General features: G+C 42.0%; 1 protein-coding gene across 1 annotated transcript in view; it reads left to right on the top strand.

Annotated features, from left to right (window-relative positions):
- The first annotated feature begins 1,957 nt into the window (after positions 1 to 1,957).
- Positions 1,958 to 14,777, top strand: part of LOC119654647 (zinc finger protein ztf-16) — a 52,697-nt gene continuing 39,877 nt past the window's right edge. The window contains exon 1 of the mRNA XM_038060127.1: positions 1,958 to 3,959. The gene's annotated coding sequence lies outside the window, so the exon portion shown is untranslated. The remainder of the gene's footprint in view (positions 3,960 to 14,777) is intronic.

Here is a 14,777-nt window from a genome sequence, read left to right as displayed (position 1 = left end):
CTGATCTAATATGGATTGTTGCGCCAACGATTATTATTATTATTATTTCCGAGTTATCACAATCTCGGCAGATGCCGGATTTTACCATTTAGCGCCTAATTCACTTTGATGGCATTTACAGAACAATTTGTTTCCGTTCGACCACGATCATGAGGAAAGTACCATTCTTCCTGCGTTCAACTAACTGTTGACCATCCAACTTCGGTGACTGTTTGGGGAGTGGTAATGGACAAAAGTCCTAGACCCTTGCACTCCGCGAAAGGCAGTAAGAACCAACCACAATATTTTAAGGTCTGAACTGATGGTCTTCTGCCACTTAAGCAACGAATGGAAGCAAACAGGGATTCTACAATCTTCATACACTCTGCCGTACGCCAGAATAAATATATTTATTTTTAATAAATTAATTACCTTTTTATCCTTTTCGAAGCATAATTAATTTGATTTTACAGCTCAAAAGACAATATATATATCAAAATTTTCTTAGTGTACATAATTCGATGGCCCTGGAATATAGGAATATGAGCCAATTCAAAAGCTTCAAGTTTCAATATTTGGAAAATGAAGCAAGATATAGAAAATTTTTAATTTTTATTAAGCTTTTCTGAAAATTAAAAATTTATTAAAATAGGTTGACTGCTTGTCTGTCCATCCGACTGTCTGTCAAACCTATTATTTCAGAAACGATTACTCGTATTGATCCGAAATTCAGTAGAATGGTGGGACCAGTCAATCCCATTGCAAGCAGTGAGTAACATAATGCCATGTTAAGTTTAAGGGGGTGTAATTTTTGTCACCAAGTATAGTTATGTGGGGTATCAAATGAAAGAGCGATTAGTAATTTCCTAAACCGATATTAATGTTGGCATTGGTTGCAAAGGGGAGGAGTGCGGGGTTCCAAAAAGAGTCAGTTACTTCAAGGACCCGTTCCTAGAGACTACTCAACTCATCTGAAAAACAATATGGCGGCCCAGAATTATAATAGATCAGAATTGTCACTTTTATGCAAATTTCTTGCATACTAACGCTTTGAATGTAAGTATCATGCTAAAGTGAATGGTTTGACAAACCAAATGTGCAAAAGTCATGAACTAGGTACAAATGGGACAAATGCTCACTTAAATATGCTTATATAATCAATACACAAAACCTGCCGAATTTTTTAGTCTTATTTTGAGCCATTAGCCAAAATCCGTCCGGCGGCCATGGAAACCGTCACTGCCCCGTTCATTATATGTCATTATTTTCCGAATCCCAATTCCGTAATTCTCCATTAAAATAATACCAATGGTTAAAGTTGCTTTCAGCTTGCAATCATTACCTTCTGCAAAATACACTTAATTGAAATAGGTCCGCGCTTTTAAATTGATAAGTCCAAGCCAGAACCAGAAGGGGTGAATATATGTAAAATTGGAAAGCGCTCGAATTTGGTTTTAGTCTTGGAAAAGCTTCACCACGGAAGCACACATTACACCACCGCAGAATAGACGTATCCGGAAGTCATGCTTATCTCGTGTGAAATAAATATTCCTGAATTGCTCCTGTTGTTTTAGCTGCTTCGTTTGGTTTTTGTCGTCATGTCTATTGGGGCACAGCTTCGTGACGTCTAACCGTCTTCCATACCTTCCAGTGTTTATACCGGAAGACGTTCGATCCGGAAGTGACGTACGTAATCCCATCCCCGACAGAAAAGCCTCCCCCAATCGGCCTGACAACACGGCGGAATGTCAAAAAGCCGACTTTTGCCTGTTGTTATTCGTGCCGCGGCCGGAGCAGTGGCCCCGAAAACTTATTTATATGTGCCCCGCGGGACGGCGCGACGTCACGGGAGCGCGCAATGAGTCAACAGACCGGAGAAAGTGGAACAACCATGTGGCGGAATGCCTAGAGGGGAGCGCCGATTACACCAGTGAAGTCAAAAGTCAACACTCCCGAGTCCATCGGGGAGCCCATTCAGCCGACGCTCGAGCCAGAATTGCGCACGAGAGCGTGGGAACCCGCTCCCCAGCCCAGCGGCCGCGAACCCAGTTGCAGTCCGCATGGCCGCGATTGCGAGCGCAGCAGCAACAAACCAGCCCGAGACCTAGCATGTGGACCCGAAGCCGCTCCGCCAGAGCTGAAAACACTGAGATTTGGAGCCCAGACTCGCTCGCGCCCGCCTCGCGCCGTCGTGTGTTTCTGTTTTGTTGATTCTCGTTATTCTGTCCGTGGTTCGAGCCGTGTCTGTCAGTCGCGCTTTTGATTTTATTGCGTTCAATTCGCCGCTCGTCGCTCGCCATCGACACGCTCTGCCGTTGCCGTATTTGCGCTGCGCATGTCCCACGCCGCCCTTCGACGACGCCACTGAACCTACGACAAGTGACAGCCACCCCCAAAAACGTGCGTGTGGGGCGACGTTTATGACGTTTCCGTATCATTTTGTCAGTTTTCCTCGTCGAATTGCCGTGGAAACTTTTTTTTTAATTTTCCATTTTCCGGGCCTGTGTTCCCTTTTCGTTGGCCACGACTTCGCAGGACGTTGTCTGGCAAGTGGTCGGGAGTGCGGACCTTAGGAGCGCGACCTTTTCCCGAAGGGTTACGTTGTCATCGCAGGACAAGCCCCCGCGGACACCGTTCAGGGAGAAAGAAGCCCTAACCGAGTCAGGAACTTGTACAAATTGATAAATTCTGTGATAAAACCGCGCTGAACGAATCGCGCCTCGCCAGCCCCTATGCGATCAGATTGTCGACACAAATTGCAGCAGGCATAGTAAGTCCATGGAACGGCTGGCTGCAGGCAAAACAGAGCGCGAGACGCGAAAAACGAAGAAATAATGAAGTAAAACGAAGAAGAAAAATTTCAAAACCTGTTGACCTAATTACATGCATTGCAAAGAGCTTTCGTAGTTGCGCGAGTGTTGGAGTCGAACGGGCGATTCGGTCGCGAACGCGGTCCCAGCGTCGTGTTATGTGCATGTGCGTGCGGCCCAATTGTGTGTGCTTTTGAATTTTTGATTTCTTGTATAGCTATTGCTAAATGTTTGATCTCGACGTCGAGTGCCTTCTTGTGACCCGTTGCGCGCACCGCTCCAACTCCAGCTGCACGGGCATCCACTGAAACCGAGGCTGTTTCGCAAGACACTCATTGGATACGGACGAACCACGGACTCTCCCCAACGGCTGTTGTTGCAGCAGCCCCACGAGGACAAGGACCTTACTGGACACGCATTCCCCCAGCCGCCGTCCTCTAAACAATGGTTCATCGCTTTGGACGGGTGGTGCAGCGTTTCAATCTCGTCGGAAACACTCACACTCTGAGGATGTAATTGGCCCCAATTTCACGCTGCCCCAATTACTTCTACTTGACTTCATTCCATTCTGCAGTCTCGTGTCGACCACTTCTCGCCAAGAAGATAATCCGCGCCCCGAATTCCCATTCCGACCGACCGCCAGCGCTAAATTGGGCCAAGTAGCTGTCGTTCTGAAAGAAATCGGAAATCGCTTTGTCGCCAGCCCGAAAAGTGGGCACACATTCACTGGAGGCAGCAAACGAATGCACTAACCACTGGACGACCTCCAGCCTCGAAGCGCCAAGTCCGCTTTGCCCACTGCCCGCGTTCCGCTCGGACCCAGGGTCTTGGTATCTTTCGTGTTGCGGCAGGCCGCTCTCGTTGCCTCGCGTGGATTTGATGGGTTGCGTATTTGGTGCATGATTGCAGATTCAGGTCAATGGGGATTTGAAAGGTACCGAGCGAGACAATTGGTCAGCGCATCAGAATATCGGCCAAACGATAGAATCGAGCCCAAGTGGCCAGCGAAATCAGCCGCAACAAGAAATCCGAAGAGCAGCCCGACCTGCCTAACCATCCGTCCAAACACTCGAGCAGTGTGGCCTATCCAAAGTCGGTAGCATTGAGCGCCGTGAGCAGAGCGTTAGTGGGGCTCTTCCAGCCAGCGTTTCTTCGGGCCAGACTAACCTGGTAAGTGACGGTAACTTAAGAAATGTCGGTGCCCACCTCCGAATTGCTCCACAGATATAAGATTGCACTCATGCCAAATGTCATTTCGCTCCCTTACAAGCCTTGATTATCCGAAGAAACTAACCCAAACACAGTCCAACTGTCTTCAATTGAAATTGTTACACTTTCCTTAAGAAACCTACGCGGCCGCTCGTCAACCATATGCGAGTCGAGCCTCAATCAAATGAGAAATGACGATGGCGCTCGGCCTAGTTGTTTATTCGCTTGGTTACTATGATTACGGTTATGCAATTTGAGATTGTTTACAGGAGCCTTTGATGTTGGCTCCCTGCGCGGAGGATCAGCTTTTGTACACGAGTGGATGTGTGGGAATTAAGACAAGGTCAAGGAACTCGGAGAAGTGCTTCGACTTTTTAGTTGTGTCGAAGGGAATCGAATTGCCTGAAATGGGGACGTATCATATTCACTTAATTTTCTCGCCGTAAATATTTTCACATGTCGATATTATTTTCACACGTGTGAGCAGGTAAGCCGTGGCGACGTATCCAGTGAAAGAGAATAAATACTTCCGCTCAGGAAATCTCTATGGCGTTAGTTGCTTAGAAGCAAATCGATATCTTTGAATCTGAGTAAGAATGCCACTGGATGCAGGACGAGAAGGTGATTCGTGTTAAACGACAAAAATAAACGTCTACCTTAGTGGAATTCTTACTATGTAGCTGCAAAACATCTCACCACCATGACCATTTTTGGGTTACAGGAAATAATGTTCGGACGAATGAAAATGACCTTTACTAAGAATCCACACATAAATATGACGTTGCTCAGAACTAGTTTTGGGTGTTTACCTTCATGATTGAAATTATTTTTAGCAAACATGAATTGGCTTCGTTAAACTTTTGTGTAAAACCAAACCTTATCAAAATCGGTTTATTGTCTGTCCGGCTGTCCGCCTGTCTGTCCGTTACACGCATTTTTCTCGACAACGGTTAAAAAAAAACTTTAATTAAAAATTAGAATATTATGAATAAACATAAAATCTTTACTGACCATTAATTTGCTACACCTAGTCCATAAACCTTCGGTTTCTTCAAAAAAGGCGTGTAAGGCCTTGGCGTCAATTCTTGCTCTTTAATCAAGGCATTTTTACTTCGTTCGGACGGGTAAATTCATGTTTCATTAAGGCGATCGACATATATCTGACATATGACACTTTACCAGTTTAACACTGTAATTTCCGAACGATTCAGAATATTGAAAAATCATTTTTGCCAAATATTCTACACTACGTTGGTGCAACAAACCATATTGGATCAGGGTCTTCAAGTGTCTTAGAGCACTTCATTCAAGACCGCAACGGTACACTACGGTAACATTGTAGGAGGTAAAGTGGTCAGCATTGCGCCCGCCTGAAGTTATTACCCTGACTTGACTCAGGTACTCATTCATAGCTGAGTCGACTGGTATTCGACGTCAAATACGATACAAATTCCACTGCGGCCAGTGAGATTTGAACCTCGTCGTTCCGTACGAGAGCCTTGTGCTCTAACCACTCAACTATCCGGACACGCTCTGCATTATACCTAGATACAATTGATACAAAAAAATTGATTCCACGAATGTAACATATCGGCTGACCCTTAAGAAGATTTTAACTTATTAAGAACATTATTATACTATGTTCTTACTATTCATCATCATCATCAATGGCGCAACAACCAGTATCGGATCTAGGCCTGCCTTAGGAGGGAACTCCATACATCCCGGTTTTCCCCCGAAGTCCACCCATTCGATATCACTGAAAGTTGTCTGTCGTCCTGGCCTACGCCATCGCTCCAACTGATCCAGGCCCTTATAGACTTCCCGGGCTGGTTCATCTTCACCCATACGGATTGAGTGATCCGCCCAATCTATTGAATCGGATTTTATCCACAACTTAACAAATTTCATCGTTATAGCGGCTACAACTTACTATTACTTATCAATAAGGATTATATCATGAAGTCTCTATGTTCACACATTTCAGTTTTTGTCGACAGAATTTTATATAAGTGTTTACAAGGGTTTTAAAAGGCCTTTCTTCAAATTACAACGGAAAGTTAAACCAGCCAAATCAGACGTAGTTCAAAAGTTATAAAATGTAGAGTACCTATAGAAACACATGAAGGAATATTTTAACTTTTTCTAGTACAAATGGAAAACCTTGCACCCAAATTTTCTCACATAAGAAAAACCCAAAACGGAGCATCCTTACGGTTTGCGGACCTATTTTTCTTGAGTTTCTGATATGCGGCATCGATGGTTTTCGCTAAGTAATGTTCCTGGAAACATGCGCACCTCGTGGAAAATATATCGATCAAACATTTGCAGCTTTGACATTAAAATCAGCAAGGAATATTTTAAGTCATGGTGGAGTAATCGTAAATGATCATCATCATCATCATCAACGGCCCAACAACCGGTATCCGGTCTAGGCCTGCCTTAATAAGGAACTCCAGACATCCCGGTTTTGCGCCGAGGTGCACCAATTCGATATCCCTAAAAGCTGTCTGGCGTCCTGACCTACGCCATCGCTCCATCTTAAGCAGTGTCTGCCTCGTCTTCTTTTTCTACCATAGATATTGCCTTTATAGACTTTCTGGGTGGGATCATCTTCATCCATACGAATTAAGTGACCCGCCCACCGTAACCTATTGAGCCGGATTTTATCCACAACCGGACGGTCATGTTATCGCTTATATTATAGATTTCGTAATTGTGTAGGCTACGGAATCGTCCATTCTCATGTAGGGGCCAAAAATTCTTCAGAGGATTCTTCTCTCGAACGCGGCCAAGAGTTCGCAATTTTTCTTGCTAAGAACCCAAGTTTCCGAGGAATACATGAGGACTAGCAAGATCATAGTCTTGTACAGTAAGAGCTTTGACCCTATGGTGTTGGCTGACAACAACCGTGCGCGGATTTCATCATCGTAGCTGTTATCGGTTGTGATTTTCGACCCTAGATAGGAGAAATTGTCAACGGTCTCAAAGTTGTATTCTCCTATCCTTATTCTTCTTCGTGTTTGACCAGTGCGGTTTGATGTTGTTGGTTGATTCGTCTTCGGTGCTGACGTTGCCACCATATATTTTGTCTTGCCTTCATTGATGTGCAGTCCAAGATCTCGCGCTGCCTGCTCGATCTGGATGAAGGCAATTTGTACGTCTCGGGTGGTTCTTCCCATGATGTCGATATCGTCAGCATAGGCCAGTAGTTGGGTGGACTTGAAGAGGATCGTACCTCCTGAATTTACCTCAGCATCACGGATCACTTTCTCGAGGGTCAGGTTAAAGAGGACGCATGATAGGGCATCTCCTTGTTGTAGACCGTTGTTGATGTCGAATGGTCTTGAGAGTGATCCTGCTGCTTTTATCTGGCATTGCACATTGGTCAGGGTCAACCTAGTCAGTCTTATTAATTTCGTCGTGATACCGAATTCTTTTATGGCCGTGTACAGTTTTATCCTGGCTATGCTATCATAGGCGGCTTTAAAGTCGATGAACAGATGGTGCAACTGTTGTCCATATTCCAACAGTTTTTCCATCGCTTGCCGCAGAGAGAAAATGTGATCTGTTGCTGATTTGCCTGGAGTGAAGCCTCTTTCGTATGGGCCAATGATGTTCTGGGCGTATGGGGTTATCCGCCTTAGCAAGATAGTAGAGAATATCTTTTGGATAGTACTCAGCAACGTGATACCTCTATAATTGCTGCACTGTGTGATATCTCCCTTTTTATGTATGAGACAGATAATGTCTCGTTGCTAATCGTCTGGCATTGTTTCGCTGTCCCATACCTTGAGCACAATCGTAAATGATGGGTTATAAAAACTGTGCATTTCGCCATTTTTCTCTTCCGTAGAAGCATGAGTATTGTCAGGTCTTCAGAAACTTATTGCTTACTGGGATCGCGTACAATTGTTATTTGATGGGTTTGAAGGCTATAACTTGAAGTTTTACGTGATTATCTACAATAATTGGGACCCTAAACTCTCGATTTGACGAAAATTTCCCACTCTTGGATATTCGAATAGTACAATTCGGGCGTTTGTGTGCGTTTCGTAACCATTGAGTCAATCCAATTCAACAGATTCTAAAAGGTTTCTAATAAATGAAGCCGAGTTCTTGGCCATCGGCTAATTCTATACTTGGGCCTTAGGCGATGGTGAAATGCGCATTGACTGTCATGTACTTTATGCCTTGGCGTTGAGACCCAATTCGGAAGGAAGGGCGAAGACTTCTCGGAAAATCACGGAGGGTGCTAAAGTGGATTGCTAGATACTTTTAACAATGGCGTGCAGGTGTAATTGATGACTATGCATGTAAGATTTTATGGTAGCCGCATATGGTAAGATACTAATAATATTTATATTCATCATATAGGGAAAATAGTAAACTTTTCACTTTAAACGTAGCTATAAATATTTAGTCAAATCAGCATTATTTACTACTTTGTCTTCTACAATATACCGTAGTCTTTGGTATACCGTAACGGTCTTAAAATCAAGGCCCAGATTCGATTGAATTGTTGCGGAAACGATTATTATTATTAGACTTACTATACTATACGTGTTCATATGTTCATAGTTCAGATCGTAATTAAAAATGCACGTCGTGCCTTTCCTTTAAATCCTTAAAATTCTTCTTTAATAATTTGACATTTGTCTTTGTTGAGTGCGTGGATATTGACTATATTGGTATTTCTAAATATGCACTTATTTATATCCTATAAACCAATAACTAGAATCCAAAGCAAATGTCACTTTGTCCAGGCCATTCATATGTATCTTAATAGTTATTTTCAGCATCTTATGCTAATCTTATTGAATTGGGAATGATATGCCGTTGTTCTGTACCTTTTCAGAACTAATTCTATAAAAAAGTAAATTCAAACTCTCTTTTCTGGTCATGATTATTTCAGCTGAAACTTCGAAATATGTCATTTCTCGACACGCGCCAAAATATCTACTCGAGGTAATGCTTCAAACCAATATGTTACGGCAGTCATCTGTTTTCGGGGTTTCAAGAAATAATTTTTTTTTGCATATTTCGAATTTTAATTTTATCAGAAACATGGCATAATTTCCTTTGTAGGCATTTTCAAGGGCTTAGCGGACCTCAGTTTCTGGTATAGAACCTTTCTCAGAAAAATTTAGGCTACGATTGTTAACAAGCCAAAAACAATTCCCCAGACGAAGAGCGAGATCCAACTAAGTGTACTTTTGCGGTGTTTTCAGCAATTTAATTAATGTAAACAATTAGATGAGTTTTTATTATTTTAATACGAATATATCGATATTTCGATAGCCATACCCAATAGAGAAGCGATCAAGGCGAAGGCGACTTCACGACTTTTTTTGCGCAAGAAAAATATATAAGGCCATTTTTAAGGCCTTATGTAAAAGAACACGTAATTAAATTCTATTAAATGTCTGTCTGTCTATCTGCCTGTCTGTTCGTCACAGCCAATTTGTTCCGAAACGACTGGACCCTATTCTCACGAAATTCGATGAGAGCGTGTGGTCTGTGAGTCACGTTACATGCAATGACCGGGGTAATTTTTTGTCGGGGTTAAGGGAGAGCTTTTCATACATGTGAAAGGAGTGTAAATTGTTAGAACTACTCAAAAATTTCATATCAGCTTGAAGATGAAGAAACTAAAACCCAAAATGTAGGTACCATAAATTCTAACTAAATCTGAAAATAATCACGAAAATGCATATATAAAATCTAGGCCTCGAAATATAACCACATACATGGAATTACTTTATGATATATTTAGACTCTTGAATGACTTCTGTTGGCGGCCATGGGAGCTTTAATTGTGGCTTGAATTTTTCGGTGATGAGCTGCAACTTTTCTATAAATAAATGGTCCTATTCTTATTACAGGATTTTTTTCAATATAGACTCAGATCACTATCTCATTGAAATTGTGCTCCCGGCTGGAATAACAACACCGCCTGATATTCCCTCTGGCAATCAGGTGAGAGCTAACACTGAAGCCATCCACAACACAGCCCTCCGTAACACCTCTAAGAGGGAAATGGATGCCGCAATAACCGCAGTCAATAGAAGTCCCGATGATTAAGCATCGGCTTCAACCTAGGCAAATCAGAAACAGATCAGATTTTCTGTCTCGGCAAGCGCGTGCTCTGAGGTGGCGGGGAGGAAGACGGGGCGGCAACCCTGTCGGCTGAACCAAAACCAAGTGGCCGAGGAGAACCTCCACGTGGTGGCACCGGGAAACGCTGTATCGCATTGGCTTACCGGCCGTGATGCAGTAGGCGAATGCTCCAAGGCCTATCTTGGGCGATCAGACCCGAGTTTGCACGGGGACTCATCTGAAGTGGCTTCGGTCACGAAACCTTACCAGAGGTATACTGGTACCATGGGAACCGAGGCAGCCCCTGGACTCTTATACTTCAGGAATTCCTGTCTTATCTGAGTACAGCTCGGTTGGCTGCGGTTGGCCCCCTAGTGGGAGTTTCATGGGGGCTGTGGTTGTGCTCGAGCGAGAAGAGACCTTCGGGCCTCGACATGGTGTTGCGTATCAACACGGGTGCCGCACTCCATAGTTCGGTAGAGATTTAGGTAATTCTTGCATCAATCAGTATGAATGCTAAGCCATGCACTTGGTATAGACTGGTACCGTTGCGCTTGTCTCAGCGGGGCTCTGATTGTGGCCACAAAATCAATCCGTGTCTGAAGAGGACTATAGGATTAAGTCTCCACGACAGGTACCTACGTAAAACACCGAGGACTTCACTGTCTTGGCAAGCGATAGAAAACTATTGGAATGTGGCTGTCAATTGACGAATAAGCCAGGCGAGATCAAAGCAATAGGATCACTCTCCAGACCATTCGACATCAACAACGGTCTAAGACTTAGCCCTGGAAAAAGTGATCCGTGATGCTGAGGTAAATGCGAAAGTTAACATTTTCTTTAAGTCCAACCAACTGCTGGGGTCAAAGATCTTACTGTGTTGACAATGATGTCGTCATGCATTCCTCGGGGCTTGGGTTCTTAGCAAGAAAAATTTCGAACCCTTGACCGTGTTCGAGAGCAGAATCCTCCAAAACATGTAGCCCCTATGTAGATTACTCGCTCATCAAAAGCACCAAAATAAAACACGGCCTTCTCTCCATTTTTAAGGTTTTGTGTAAAAGAAAACCTTATTAAAATCGGTTTACTGTCCGTCTGTCTGTCCGTCACACGTATTTTTTTCGGAGACTAGCAGCGATTGACCCCAAATTTGGCGGGAAGGTGGGAACTGTGAACGCTCATGCACACAGTGAGTTACATCCTTTTACGTCGAATTTACATGCACACCAAATATATCCATGTGGGCTATTAAATGAAAGGTTTCGGTTAGTACTTTTCAAAGCTAGTCTTAGTTTTGACATTTGCTGGAAAGGTGGCGAGTTCGAGAGGCCGAACGTGATCATTTATTTAACGGGGCCATTCTCAGAAACTGCACAATCGAAAAATCTGAAAAAAAGCAAGAGGCTGCCACTATATGGTGGCTAGGCTCCGAAATACCTTCCATACCGATATCCCTTCAAATAAAGTTAATAATAGTATGTTACTATAATTTTTAGTAATCGGCTGCAAAACCGCCCTTAAGTCCATCCAAATCACACCATTACTAACAAAGTTATAATAGGTCAAAGTTGTCATTTCTTTGGAAATTCAAGATTTTGAATGTCAATATCACCCGAAAGTGAATATTCTCACATAGTATATGCGTATATTACGTGTTACGTACTAATGGGACAAATTCACACTCAAATGTCTTTATAAAAGAAATACACAAAACCTTTCATACCTGAAGCGTCCCGACTGGTTTATACTCTTTGCCTGGTAGGGGTACACAGAGTAAATATTAGTATTAAGTTGGGTTAGGTTGTAATTTAGTTGTAGGTAGTTTTAAGTAAGTAAGTAATATAAAACTTCCTAGTGCTTGTAGTGTGAGCGCAATTTTCTAAAATATTATTTGTCTTTAAAGAAAAATAGTTATGATTGATTTATAATGTAAAATATACACAAGTAAAGCAAATCACGGGGAAGGTCGGGTAGACCAAACAGCTGCAATGGCCACCCATTGGAATAAAGATAAGCTAAATTTATCTAAATAGACTACGTTAGAAGTAAGACCCTTTTCCTTTGAAAGTAATGGTGGGTCATGGAATTCAGACGAGTTTCAGATAGTAACACCAGGTCCTGGCTGTTGTTTGGCAATTAAATCTATGCGCTTCGCTCTTCGATAGATTCGTATTGTGGTCCCTAGGCTAGTGACGGCGTATGTTCAAAAATTTTACTATATATGCGATTTATTTATTTTCAACGTGTCGCATGCTTCCTCATTTCATCAACATGGTTTCCATCTCGCCACCTAACTCCTACTGTGGCTTTCTGCTACTCTGAGAGAACTATTTTCGCAAATGGGAGTCCCAGTACTTTATACACCAGAGGTGTGCTCACTTTCATGCAGTTATTGTCGCCCCATTTTGAACAATGCAACTTAGGTGATATTTAGCAGAATCCGAAGGGTTAGGTGAATTCAAGTCATTCAAAAAAAGGTCTGAGAACGGAATTTATCTAATTCCGTGCCCCAGCTTGGAACCATGACTCTAATGGATGTTTGTATTTGTTACGCAGCTGCTGAAACGCAGTCTCATTGAAAATGGAACGAGGGATAACAGCAAGGAAGAAGTCACTTGGATATGCCATATGTTCCCCAGAGTAATGAATAAGTGCATTTAAAATAATTACAATTTTTATAGAGTATTTTTCGCAGTATCAATTTCTTCATCCATATCGTAGTCAATTTCAAAATACGCAACTGCATTCCGTTGTCCGTATTTCTAACAAAGCGTGCGATACAATCATACAAATTTTGGAGATTACCATAATCAAAGTATTCGCCGAAAAAATATGAAGCAATTCTAACTTTCTATGAACATCCAGCGCATCGAGCCAGATGCACTACTGCTAGCTACCACTTTTGTCCACCATTTATCAAGATTAGTTGCTTCTGATAAAGCTCTCTAGTGCCATTACCTGCATTGTCGTTACCATAAATATATAGGTCACAAGAAAGTATAGCCTTCATCATAGTTCCAGTTTAATAAATTGAATTTTTGGTTTCATGGAACCAGGTTAAGTTATTGACCCACTATTTATTGGGTTATTATTTACGCCGGTCTTGGAAATCTGATGGATCTTACGATTCATCTTCAGCGTCTTCTTAGCGGTTTTGTGTAAGTTTACTGGAAGTGGTTAGAAAATGATTTTACTTTTGAGCAGATTCGTTCTAGGAAATTATAGAAGACTTTAACTGCTTGGATGATAATGATACAGATAAGAAACTTAGTGGGATGCGTAGAACATGGCAATGGAATGGGATTTCGTGATGGGCTGGAAGTTTTGATTTTTATGTTTTCAAGATTATTGTTGAAAAAAAAAATTGTTCTATTAGCAATTCCAACGATTCTTCAGCCTACATAGCCTCAATCTGGACTTCTCTACCTTTATATTCAAGCAGGCCATGACCTGACTCTAGTCGTACAAGTTTGATATTCTGGCATTGAGTTTGCATAGGAAAATCGACCCACTTTTCAATCTACATTAACATGAATGCAGCTGATTTGAATATATTTAGTTTCTAAATATGCCCGATTTCAACAAAATCATAAAGCCATCGCAGTTATAAGATTAACACAAATTTCCTGGGAGAAAAATCCATACTGGCTATACACTAGATTCGACGAGCTTTAATCTAGAATGGGCATATTCTAAAAGTAAAAAGAGTCAAGTCGAAGAACGATTGAAAGTAAAATTGTTTTTCCGGATTTTCTAGTGTGGAGCAGTCCCGGCTCTGACCGTTATCTAGAAAAGATTTATGGTATTTTTGATTTCAGCATCTCGCTACCACTACGGGGCACACATTTGTATCTATGAGGGTACCTATTGCCAAATCGAAGTTAGTGCCTTACACGAAACGTTACCAAATCGTCGCTGGCTAGACCTGCAAGTATGATGGTTGCAAGCTGAGACTATCGACCGTTGTCGTCGAGTTGGATCTGTGAATTTTTTTCGAGTCAATTCCACCTGAGTGCTTCTGTTTTACCTGTGCCATGCTTTCATGATAAATAAACACACTAAGTAGATACTCCAGTGTGTTATTGTGGTGACGCTAGACTGCAGTGGTGATGTGCATAAACAGTACATGAAATAATTATGAGTTCAGCTATGCATACGTTTATGCTCTAAATAGATGAATGATGCTACATGCTGTTGAAAAACTGTATCAGCAAATAGTGCATATTGTCACAATTCGGCATATGGAAAAGCATGAATTGCTTTTTTAACTAACAGTAAACTTTATTCTTCAAATTGTCGGAAGGGACCTTTGGAGTTTCTTTTGTGATTAGGGTTATTACATGGGATATTTCATTAACAGTATACAGTCAAATAACGAAGTTTCCATTTTGAAATCCGGTCAATGTTATACGTTATAGAATATAACAAATTTCGATTTCCATGGAATCACTTGCATGAGTGAATGCGTTAGGCCCAATTCTTCACGACTTACCCCCAAAAGACCGTGAATATTCCAGGAATTTTACCATGCTCTTTTCTGGGTGCTGTAATGTTGTGCCCAGTTTCGTTGCCATATTGAAAAGTGAATGTTTTGTGGCAGAAAAACTAATTTTTAAAATATTTCTAGCTTGTTTTTATACAAGATTGCTGTTGATTGTGAATCAAGGAATGCCAATAAAT

This window comes from Hermetia illucens, chromosome 4 (assembly GCF_905115235.1).
Source record: "Hermetia illucens chromosome 4, iHerIll2.2.curated.20191125, whole genome shotgun sequence".
NCBI classification, from domain to species: Eukaryota; Metazoa; Arthropoda; class Insecta; order Diptera; family Stratiomyidae; genus Hermetia; species Hermetia illucens.
The sequence above is the reverse complement of the archived record's forward strand: the minus strand, read 5'-3'. Positions and strand labels throughout refer to the sequence as shown.